Source organism: Tachypleus tridentatus, chromosome 12 (genome assembly GCF_004210375.1).
Source record: "Tachypleus tridentatus isolate NWPU-2018 chromosome 12, ASM421037v1, whole genome shotgun sequence".
NCBI lineage: Eukaryota > Metazoa > Arthropoda > Merostomata > Xiphosura > Limulidae > Tachypleus > Tachypleus tridentatus.
Genome location: NC_134836.1, coordinates 39,346,771 through 39,359,545, shown reverse-complemented (window position 1 = coordinate 39,359,545; position 12,775 = coordinate 39,346,771).

The window sequence follows — 12,775 nt, the reverse complement described above, 5'->3', positions numbered from 1 at the left end:
CAATATGATGAAGGTCTTAGTCTTATTAACATTTAGACATTGTCCCTAAAAAGGCCTATTTTAAGGAAGTTTTTAAACACAACCTATAAAGAGCATAGTTCTGAATCACTGTCAGAGTAAAATTATTTTAAAGTTAATTTAATTTGATGTTTTGAATTTTTTATTTGTAGTATATGACGTGTATTTATCTTCATTTGTACTGAGTATCCTATTAATTGTTTAATACTTCGTCATTACACTCGATCTCCAGTCTGTAACATCAAATAAACAGTTTGACGATGTTTATTTTCTCTTGACATATCACGTAAGTGATAAATTATTTCATGTATAATATCATTAGCGATATGTAAGTGTTTTAACAACAGTTATTATTATTTATTTAAGTCACGTGTTTGAATAATTTTCAACATTTTCCCCCAAAAAAATTAAAAAAAAATTACTTCATTATTTTATTCGTACCAATAATAAAACGACTGGGATATATTTATTGTTAACTATAGATTTTTGTTTGGCTTATCTTCTGATCTAAGCTTAGGTAGACCCTTAGTTAGATCGGGCAACAATCAAAGTAGGACGCCTATTGCTGTAAAAACCGAGGTCATAAATCTTCGTACTGACATTTATCTCAACAATGAGAAAGTTATTTGGTAACGATCAAAATTATAAACTTATGTTCGTTTTAAGTGATATTTTCAAACAAGGATCAATTACAAGTGTTCCATTTGTAATGAACAATGACTTTTTTCTGTCCATTTTCTAAAGTTTTAAAGCTACTTAACATTCAAGTGTTTGATCAGCCATGAATATAATAGCGTATAACCTTATCTAATTCGAAATGAAGATAATGTTTTTATAAAACAGAAATATAATGTTCTTGCTCAAAACTAAGGTATGATAATAACATATTTACAGATAAGCATGTGAATAAAATGGTTATATCACGCTAAAGTGAAGTTAAAAGCTCATAAGTAAGATATAAACAATTTATTAGATGAAGACGGAGAGAACAAGCTCATATATAGCAGATAAGACAATGATAAGTTGTGGATAACAAGTGAAAAAAGTGGATATAACATTCCAATAAGTTTGGAATAAGACAATAATAATCCAAAAATAATAAAGTGATAAGTTGGAAAAAATACATAAATAAAGTAGTTTTAACACAGCAATAAGCCAGGTAAAATGTATGAAGAATAAAGTGGAGGTAGTCAGGTTAACACGTAAGTGTTAATAGCATACTGAAAGGTTAAAGATTTTCTTTCTTTGGAACTTCGCACAAAGCTACTCGAGGGCTATCTGTGTTAGCCGTCCCTAATTTAGCACTGTGAGACTAGAGGGAAAACAGATAGTCATCACCACCCACCGCCAACTCTTGGGCTACTCTTTTACCAACGAAAAGTGGGATTGACCGTCACATTATAACGCTCTCACGGCTGGGAGGGCGAGCATGTGTGGTGTGACTATGATTCGAACCCGCGACCCTCAGCTTACAAGTCGAGTATCTTAACCACCTGGCTATGCCGGGCACTAGATTTAGGCTTGGTTTGTTTTGAATTTCGCACAAAGCTACCAGGGGTATCTGCACTAGCCGTTCCTAATTTAGCACTGTGAGACTAGAGGGAAAACAGATAGTCATCACCACCCACCGCCAACTCTTGGGCTACTCTTTTACCAACGAAAAGTGGGATTGACCGTCACATTATAACGCTCTCACGGCTGGGAGGGCGAGCATGTATGGTGTGACTATGATTCGAACCCGCGACCCTCAGCTTACAAGTCGAGTATCTTAACCACCTGGCTATGCCGGGCACTAGATTTAGGCTTGGTTTGTTTTGAATTTCGCACAAAGCTACCAGGGGTATCTGCACTAGCCGTTCCTAATTTAGCACTGTGAGACTAGAGGGAAAACAGATAGTCATCACCACCCACCGCTAACTCTTGGGCTACTCTTTTACCAACGAAAAGTGGGATTGACCGTCACATTATAACGCCCTCACGGCTGGGAGGGCGAGCATGAGGGTCGAGGGGCGCGACTCGGGCGCGAACCCGCGACCCTCAGATTACGAAGCGCACGCCTTAACGCGCTAGGCCATGCCAGGCCCAGGTTAAAGATAACAATGGTAATTTGGGTATAAAAAGTAAGTTATAACAAATTTTTAAGCTAGAGACAAAACGCTTACAAACTATAAATAACAAACGGATACATAATGGACAACACGTAAACAAAGCAGGTATAACACACTGATAAACTGAACACAGCATACAAATGAAATATAAACAACAAACTGATAAGCTGAGAAAAAATACGTTCAAAAATATAACTAAGACACTGATAATTTGTTTGTAAAGTAGATCTAACCTAGTGATAAATTGAAATAACACGTTTATAAAATAGACATAAAACTCTGATAAGTTGGGACAAAACGTGAATAGAGTGTAGCTAGCACCCTTACAAGTTAGGGATAATACTTTCATTATTCAGAGATACAAAGACCAGTTGGGTACTTAACACATTCATAAAATAGAGCTAAGACATTAATGTGCTGTGAATAACTTATTTATAAGGATAACTAACACAGTACTAAGTTGGGAATAACATGTTTACAAAACAAAGGTAACATAATGAAAGTATTGTGGATAACTTGTTCATAAAGTAGAAGTAACACAATGATAACTTCTGAATAATTTGCTGATACAGTATAGATAATACACTAATCAGTTAGAATTAACTTGGTAAAACGTGGAGATAACACACAGATAGACAGAGAATACCATGGTTAATAACATGAAAAATGTTGTATTTGAGAGTAAATAGTATTTTCTAATAGTTCGACTGAAAAGAAAAATAATAATATACTTATATATGTATAAATACACAGAATATAGAACATAGAATAATAACATAACCACAACAAAAAATATTCATAGAGTGAAGACAATGCATTTATCAATGTGTTTCCTTCAGTTTACATACATGTATCACAAAGTATTCCGAAAACACTTTCTCTGTTTGGCTTTTGTTTGTTTTGGAATTTCGCACAAAGCTACTCGAGGGTTATCTGTGCTAGCCGTCCCTAATTTAGCAGTGTAAGACTAGAGGGAAGGCAGCTAGTCATCACCACCCACCGCCAACTCTTAGGCTACTCTTTTACCAACGAAAAGTGGGATTGACCGTCACATTATAACGCCCCCACGGCTGGGAGGGCGAGCATGTTTGGCACGACTCGGGCGCGAACCCGTGACCCTCAGATGAGGAAGCGCACGCCTTAACGCGCTAGGCCATGCCAGGCCCCTCTGTTTGGCTAAAACTGAAGTTAGGTAGAAGGAATGAATATAGCTTTTGCACGCGATATAGATGGTGTTTCGTGCAAAATAAATTTGAAATCTTGATAAAATAATTTAAAGCAAGGCTTCACATCCATGGAAGAAAGTAAATGTTTCAAAGAAATTTTGTTTAACAGTTACTGACGAACTAAAAATATGTTGTAAAGAAACTGCGGCAATTTTAAAGAAGCGCTTGCGAATAACACATTACATCAGATTATGTCAGTGCCGTTAATAATGTTTGATTTAGTTAATCTAAACGCTTAGTCCTAATTATTCTTTCATTTTCGCAAAATCTAAATTTGAATTTTCAACTTCAACTGTGGTTTGTGTGCACGTTTAATAAATGGTGAGGTCAGAGACCCCTGTTTCAGATATTCAGATATAGCCGTCCCTAATTTTCAACTAGTGATCAGAGGGTAGGTAGCCTGTCAGGTGGCATCCAGCACCATAATGACTTTCTTTGTCTTGGCCTATAAACCTGATAACGGGATAGTTTGTTACTTTAATACCTCTAAAACTGCGTTAGGCGTTTGAAAATATTCGATTTTTGGAGATCACAAGTTATTAATTTTAACACTCTGAAGAAAATCGCACAGAAAATGGTATATATATTTTTTACTGTCAGTGATAAATATCTATTTATGATATTTTTAATAGCTAGAAATAAACGTTTAAAAATGATTATTTGTGTCGAATGTCACGAATAAATATGAAATAATTGATTTATTTTTATCATAAATATGTAGATCAGACATTCTGAAAGAACCTTGTCTGGTTTTTCATGCTTCATTGTAAAGAACAATAAAAGAGAAGAGAACCCTCATTTATACTATCCAATGATTCCAATGACAGTGCCACTATATACTTACATTTTTGCTATTCAAAGAGGGCCCAGCATGGTCAAATGATTATAGCGCTCGACATGCAACCTGAGGGTCGAGGGTTTGAATCTCCGTCCCTCTAAACATACTCGCTCTTTCAATCGTGAGGGCATTATAATGTTACAATCAATCACAGTCGTTGGTAAAAGTGTAGCCCAAGAGTTGACGGTGGGCGGATGAATAGCTGCCTTCTCTCTAGCCTTTCACTACTAAATTAGGAACGGCTAGCGCAAATAGCCCTTGCGTAGCTTTGCGCGAAATTCGAAAAGACAAGCTATTGAAAAGGAAATGCGCCATAAATAAAATACATCGAGCACATAGATATGGTTCGCTTGCTTACCAGAGACTAAAATATTTTGCTAGGAAAAAGTAGTCGGCAAATTAAAAGTGTATGTAAAAATTTGCGCATTTATTATTGTTAGCATTCATAACAGTATTTGCTTAGCCGTCCCTAATTTTGAATTACTGACCAGACAAAAGAAAAGTGGTCAGTAGCACCAGTTGAATTACACAACTACATTTAATCGTATAATTCTTTCGATTGTCACTCGCCTACAACTGAAAGTGCAAAACTTGTTTTACCTGTGAATTATGGGTTCAAAACCCGGCCCACTAAAATATCAAGGCATATGGTGAATCAGTAATATGACATTTTTTTGTGAAAAGTAATATTAGTGTTTGTTTGGAATTAAGCACAAAGCTACAAAATAAGCTATCTGTGCTCTGCCCACCACGGGTATCGAAACCAGGTTTTTAGCGATGTAGGGTCTTAGACATACTGCTGTGCCACTGGAAGGAGAAAAATCGGTGAGAGGCTGAAGTAACGACATGAAGTTTCTGCTTTACTATTCTTTGTTTTCTGTGCCTTAGGTAAGGCTGACCCATTTGCTTTGGTGTGAATTGCATGTTTATATAACCATAAACTACTTTCAGTAAGTTAAAAATGTGTTTGTTCTTTTTTTTTTCCACTACCGTGTTAAAATTTTAGCCACACAAATTGCCTTTGTTAAGCTATATCAAAATAAGGGTCATAAGGTCAAGATAAAATGCGTATTTTGATAAAAAAAAACTTTCCCAACATTGAAGGTGATTTTCAGTCAACAACAACAAAAATGTTTTTCTTCATAGATGAACGCGGTGTACTGTCGAAGTTCTTGTTCTATTTCCATATGGCACTGAATCTATCAAACCAACTGCTGGAAAGTTTAAGAAACACCTAAAGGTATTAATAGAGTAACTTACATTAACTTTCTCATCTTCTTTGTATTCTCACCTTGAAGGAAATGGGTGGATCCGTTAGGTGTCACTAACCTGCCTCTTTATTTATGAACAATGTTACTTTTGTTGATATGCATTACAACAACAAATCTTAAATGTATGGATGTTAAAACATTGTCATCACTGGTTGTTGATTTCGACACTGGCTGAGTTGAATAGAATACGTTAAGGTACTTCCAAATTCAGTGCAGTTGCCTTTTCATAATAAGATTTGAAACTTTTTATCTCAATGCTAAGTAAGCGGTCAAGTCAGAGATTAATATAACCATTATTTACCACAGTATAAGCAGCATCCATCACAACGGCTTTTTTGAGTTCTTTGTCAGATCAACGAGATTGACTGACACTTATAAACTGTTAAAGGTGCGGAGCATGTTCAGTAGAATTACTTTTAGAACTCCCAGCTCTTCTATTAACGATTCAGCACACCCGGACTATGATACATCAATCGACCAAATGCATTTTCAAACTTTATCCCTCTAGAGAAAGACACAATAAACCAGCTTTTTTCTTTGCTTTTTCTCAAAGTTCAACTAGTTTTGTTTTGTTTTTCATAGATGACCAAGACTTATTTAGCCAATAATAAGTCTTAGACTATAACTTTTATATCTAGAAATTAAATTTACGATAAAAACATTACTAATCTAGAAGGAATATATAGAATCGCTATGTCTCTGTGTTCGGTATCCCTCTGTGGACTCAGCAGATAGCCCGAAAAAGCTTGACTAGACGTTCGACTCGTAATCTGAGGGTCGAGGGTTCGAATCCCCGTCACACCAAACATGCTCGCCCTTTCAGCTGTGGGGGCGTTATAATGTTATGGTCAATCCCACTTTTCGTTGGTAAAAGAGTATCCCCAGAGTTGGCGGTAGGTGGTGATGACTAGCTGCCTTTTCTCAAGTCTTACACAGCAAAATTAGGGACGGCTAGCGCAGATAACCCTCGTGTAGCTCTGCGTGAAATTCAAAACAAACCAAGAATGAAAATTCTGAATAAAGTAAAGACAAAGGTTTTGAAAATACAAGTGAATGAAATGAAAAAAAAAATACAACAAAAAGTGAACAAAATTTTAAAATCATAAATCAAAATACAAGACAAAATAAAATAAAAATCCTATACTGTTTCAGTATGCATGTATGTATGCAAGTATGTCCACGGCTTTCTTACCTCAGAAGTAACAAAATTGGCTAAAATGCCTCAAACGTGATCCAAGCGTTATGCGCTCATAACTCTAGGAGTAGGTTTTAAGGTTGTTGAACCAGATCTGAAATCATATTTTGTTTTTTGGACTTTTTTGAGATCCTGGTACATCTTGTGATGTATATTGGTATATTTGTCTACCCATCTTTTCCCACAGTTTTGTATTTAACAGCACCAAACTTCACGAGCAGACTAGGAGTGGCATACAAGTGTAATTTACATGGCGTAGCTCCCACCAAGGGCTATCAGGGGCGGCTAAAATGCACACACACAAAGTTATCAAGAAACAATGGGGGTTTCAGACTAGATTTTCAGGATCGTTGAACCCAAATCTCACATCTAATTTTTCAAATTATAGATGTCATATTTGAAATTGTTTTTGTACCTCCACTTATCAGGCTAGCAAGACCAAACGTATCATACATGTTCAGATACCGTAGCTATGTGTTTTAATGGTTTCTGGTGGATATGGACCTTTTTTGTGCTACCTGTAGAAACAAATACTGCTAATAGAGGAGCTTAAGTGGTACATTGAACCTCTGTGAATCATGAGTGGGGCAATGATTCCCACAGAAACTAGGAATTAATTAAGCAATGGAAGATTGTAAATAAAAATATAATGCCAGGAATAATTGTTACTCTAAAAACTACTTACAGCAAATAAACTTAATCAAGAAACAAAATAAGTTTACGGTTTAAAATAAAATTTAAATCAAAGAAAAAGAGAATAAAAATAACATGATTTCAAAACAACTTTAAATATCACAACTTAAACGCCCATAGCAAGGGAGAAAACCAAAAACATAAGTGAATAAATAAATAATTGTGTTGTAATTGCAATGGCAGCTGAAGTAGACAAAAAAACTTTATATTCATCTCTGCAAAAGACAGAGAGAAAGATAATCCTCATTTAGTTTCCAAATACAGATAAAATTATTAAAGTGAGTTATGTCAAAATTTAATGTTGTATACATGACCAATTATCCCAAATAATAGTTATACGAGATAGACAAATATTTAACTTATACCAGTTTGTAAATATATCTGTGTGACCCTTTGAGTTGGGATCATTGTGTTCTAAGCGAGACAAACACAGAGTTTCTAACTGTTGGAATAAGTGAACATTTTTTAAAAAAATAATTACATTTTAAATTGTAATATAAACGAGATGCTTACATGAAAACCTAGAAAAATTATTCATGCCTTAATTAATTATTTATGAAAGGATAAAATTCATAGTTATCTCAGATAGGCAATTTTTGAAATTTTTGTGCAGATGTTGTGCGTGTAGTTATAGCATTTTAAGTAATTAGGAGTTCTAAGCATGTTTTAATAAGGCAATGCCTAGAAGCATGCATATCGCTTTGACCATTCTCCGAGTCCACTTTATGGGGTGGGAGTGGAACTCCAGTTTCAAGATACGATAAATATTTGTACATTTCTACTCATAAATGCTATTTAAAATAGTTTGTGACGTATACAGCTTAGCATTATGGTATAATACAAAGTAAAAGAGGCTCACACTGTGTGATTAGATTATGTCTTCTAAGTTTTCGTTTTCTATTACCGTATTTTCTGTCTAATAAGCCGAATTTCTGGCCCTATATTTTGGACCTGATTTTTGGGGGTCGGCTTATTGGCCGATCACTCCTTTCGGAAATTTCTTCTTAGGAAATGTTTTTCTTTTGAAAATTACCATAGGCGGTAATTTTGTCCCATCAGCAAAGCACGTTAAGACTAGAGTGAAACGTTGTTTCTGGAATTTCATTGGTTACCTAATTACAGTGAGTGGAGCCAATAACGAATGACATATTGATTCCATCTCTGTCTCAATACGACACGTTCTGCTTTACTACAGAACGCCAATGATCACACACAACATGCATGCTGACGCTGAAACGAGACTAAGAAATTATTTTTAAGAAACTTGTCACTTCTTAAAAATGGCTTCGGCTTATTGGGCGGTAATAAGCAAAAACCCTCATTTTCAGAGCTAAAAATTGGCCTCGGCTTATTCGGCGATTCGGCTTATTAACCGGAAAATACGGTATATACACCCATTTGCAAAGCATTCTTTTAAAACTAAAATATCTGCTTCTTTATGAAGATAACTCTTAAATGTCCATTATCAAGTAATGGCTTCCCCAGTTAAAAAGAAAATTGAGCCTTGTGTTGGTTTTATAACTTTTAGAACAAAATAAGATTAAGAGGCATGTGCAAATATCGTGAAACTTTGAGTCGAAGATGAAACTAAAGTGTTATTTAAAACGCTTTCATTCTTATTGAAATCATTCAACAAATAAAGGACATAGGAATCTGTTTACCAACCTTCGTAACATAACAGAAAACGTAACTGTAAATGAGTAATTACAATTGGTGTCTACTAGAGATTCTAATTCTGTGGTGATAAACAAATGTCATCAGTAGAACATATGTTAAATCCATAAACAAATCTCCAAGCTAGTCACTTAGATTAACATACTAGAAATGTTAGAAGACTTTGAAATATTAAATATAAAATGCTTAGCAACGGCTTTCTGCAGAAGTAAATTATCTATTAATGTATTCTTGGCACGTATTTTTGCTTGTGTATTTATCGTTTCACTTTAAAGGGAAATTCAACTACATTATATTACTTGACGCTCAAAAAGAGTCTGAAGTAAAATAAAATCACTATTCCAACATCTTCAAACTTATATATTCTTACAGAGTGTTTTAAGAGTTAGGTCAACATTTCAACTATTTCACACAGGTAAGTAACCAGTAAAAATTTCAAGCAAGTTCAGCATGTTTCAGGCTCTCAGTTTTTCGGGTTTTACCAAACGAAACGTCAATCATGATATTCTGAAATTTAAATTTTGAACGATTTTAATATGCCTTTACCTTGACTTTTATAAAGAGAACGTGGAAAGCAATTAATAGCTAATGCTACATAGAATTTTTGTTATTATCTAACTTGTGCTTTCAAGGAGTTTAGAAAACGTGTCTCACATACAAGATTCGACAATTACGCTGAAGGGGAGGCTAGAAGTGACTGGTGTGTATCTCCGCCCAGACGTGAGCATATTTTGTTCTATCTCTAGGAGAAAGTAAGAAATGTATTAATAATGGTCATAACACTTGCTTGAAAAATGACGAATGTATCTTTGGTTGAAACCAGATGATAACTTTCATTACTACGTGATGGTGTCGAATAAAAATAATAATTTCATTTAACAGAATGAAAAGAAATTAACGAATAAATTACCCGAGCAAAACAATTAAAAAGCGTCAGAAAGCACTAACTAAACGTGATATGTCAAAACGTATTTATGTATTTTTAGAACATACAAGGTTTTTAAAGATGTAATTGTAATTGGTATTTTCAATCAATGGGCCCGGCATGGCCAAGTGTGCTAAGGCATTCGACTCGTAATTCGAGAATCGCGGATCGCACCAAACATGCTCGCCCTTTCAGCCGTGGGGGCGTTATAATATTAAGGTCAATCCCAATATTCGTTGGTAAAAGAGTAGCCCAAGAGTTGGCGGTGGGTGGTGATGACCAGCTGCCTTTCCTCTAGTCTTACACTGCTAAATTAGGGACGGCTAGCGCAGATAGCCCTCAAGTAGCTTTGCGCGAAATTCAAAAGAAAGAAACAAACAAAATTTTCAATCAGAACCGTACCTTATGGGCCTATCGCTCTGATCGGAGAGCACAAAAGGTCAAACATAGTCATTCTTAACTTTGATTATCTGAATAGAGGAAGGACAACTAGTCACCAATAACCGCCATTTAATAGCACGACTGTCTGAACGGCACTTTATGCAACATATGAGCCTATCTGATAAATAGACCCGAAAGCACAGGCATACTCATTTTTAATTTTGATTTTCTGAATAGAGGAAGGACAACTAGTTACCAATTACCGCTGCTTAATAGCACATATGGACCTATAGATCCGGACAGAGTGCCCGAAGGCACAGGCATATCCATTTTTAATTTTGATTTTCTGACTGGAGGAGGGGCAAATAGTCACTCGGGTTCGCAGCCTATGAGTTACTTTTTTAGAATAGTTCACGTGCATTACCATGCCATAAAACATTACGAAGCAAAATTTCATAACATCATCCATAGCTGAAAGTACGAACCGTGTTCTTTAGCATATCTAAGTTCGTATCTTGGTACTCTCATGTAGACAACGTTTTATAGTTAAATGGCTCAATATTTATAACAATATCTAATTCTCGGATGGAGAAGATTTTAACTACGATATTTGTAGTTACTCTTGACTTATCCTAGCTCATAGGTCAATTAAAAATCTAACATGTCATTTATCTTTTATAAACAATGTAGATATTTATTATGGAAAAATAAATCATTAAATATAATAACGCTTTTGATCAGATCCACGGTAACGAATAAAGAAAGCTTGTTTGAATTCCGCACAAACCTATACGAGAGGTATCTGCGCTAGCTATCCCTAATTTACTAAACACCGCCAACTCGTGGGCTACTCTTTTACCAACAAAGAGTGGGATTGACCATTACTTTATAACACCTCCACTGCTGAAATGAGGAGCATGACTGCAAATCGAGCGCTCTAACGACATAACCATGCTGGGCAGTATAAAGACTAAAACTCTACTTGTTCATAAAAAAAACAACATAATTTATATTTTGAGATAGTTCTCATAAACATGTCGCTTAAGATCTAAGGTCTTCAAAAACATATTTTAGATCTTAGGGAAAATAAACCTCTAACATAATCGAGCGAGAGGTAAGAATTTTCACTTCCGTTTTCTAAGATTGTTATTATCAATTGTTCAAGTACATAATGAACCTCAGTGGACTCAGTAGATAGCCCGATGTGACGTTGCTATAAGAAAACACACACACATAATAAACATAATTAATAGTAGAGATATCCAGTTTTATTACTATTTTAAGTTTATCATTAATCTTACACCGCCATTTTGTAATCATTTGTCAGTTGCATACATCTCGACTCACTTAAGACTGTTTTTGATTTATTTATAGTTTGAAAAATGAACAAAAAAAATGTATTATTTAAATATAAACTACTTGAGCATTACAGACCTATCAGAATTAATAGATAAAGAATGTTCTTTAATTACGGCTTTCTGGTGGAATACTTAACAACCACTTGCTAAGAGGCGAGGTTTTGTGGGGTGGAGTGGAAGCGGCGTGGTCGACCGTCAAGAAAATTCTAATTAGGGAGTCTGAAAACCGAACACAATTAAGTGAATAGAGGAACAACAACGAAAAGGGGGTTAAGGTTAGACCAGATACGTCTGAAACACGAACCAAGTGATAATGGCAATGAGCAAAGAGAAGCAGTCAATCTTGGTGGCCACCAAATGACAAGGCCATATCTCGACCTTGTAAACTTCTCTCTCTTTGTATTGTTTTCTTGCTAAGTTATTTTGTATGTAGCTGTTACGGTTTGGCTGCACAAAAAATTAACCTAAAACTAACTAATTAGAGTGGAAGACGAACGTGGTTGCAATATGGAATTATGTAACTTAAATTTGAGCTTTTTGTTGACGAGGAGAAACACTTTGTGAATATGCAACAACTAACTTTCTAACTAATATTTAGGGTAAAAAAAATAATTATCACTTAACTTGATAAGTTGTTTCTCAGCTTAAACACGACAGTATTTCTAGTAATGTCTTCATGCTACTTACGTACAGTAACTATTTTTACTACAAGGTTTGAGTTTCTATATAAATATATTAAGTTTTTAATTTGTACGCCGAAGCTCTCTCTGTTTGACTAACGAACAGAATACAGTTTTGTACATTTATCTGTAAGAAGGTATATGGATATAGAAGAATCCAATAAGTCCATGGCCAGGTGGTTAAGGCACTCAACTGCTAATGCGAGGGTCACGGGTTCGAATCCCGGTCACACCAGCCATGCTCGCCCTTTCAGCCGTGGGGGCGTTATAATGTTACGGTCAATCCCACTATTCGTTGGTAAAAGAGTAACCCCAGCGTTGGCGGTGGGTGGTGATGGCTAATTGCCTTTCCTCCAGTTTTACAGTGCAAAATTACGGACGGCTAGCGCAGATAGCCCTCGTGTAGCT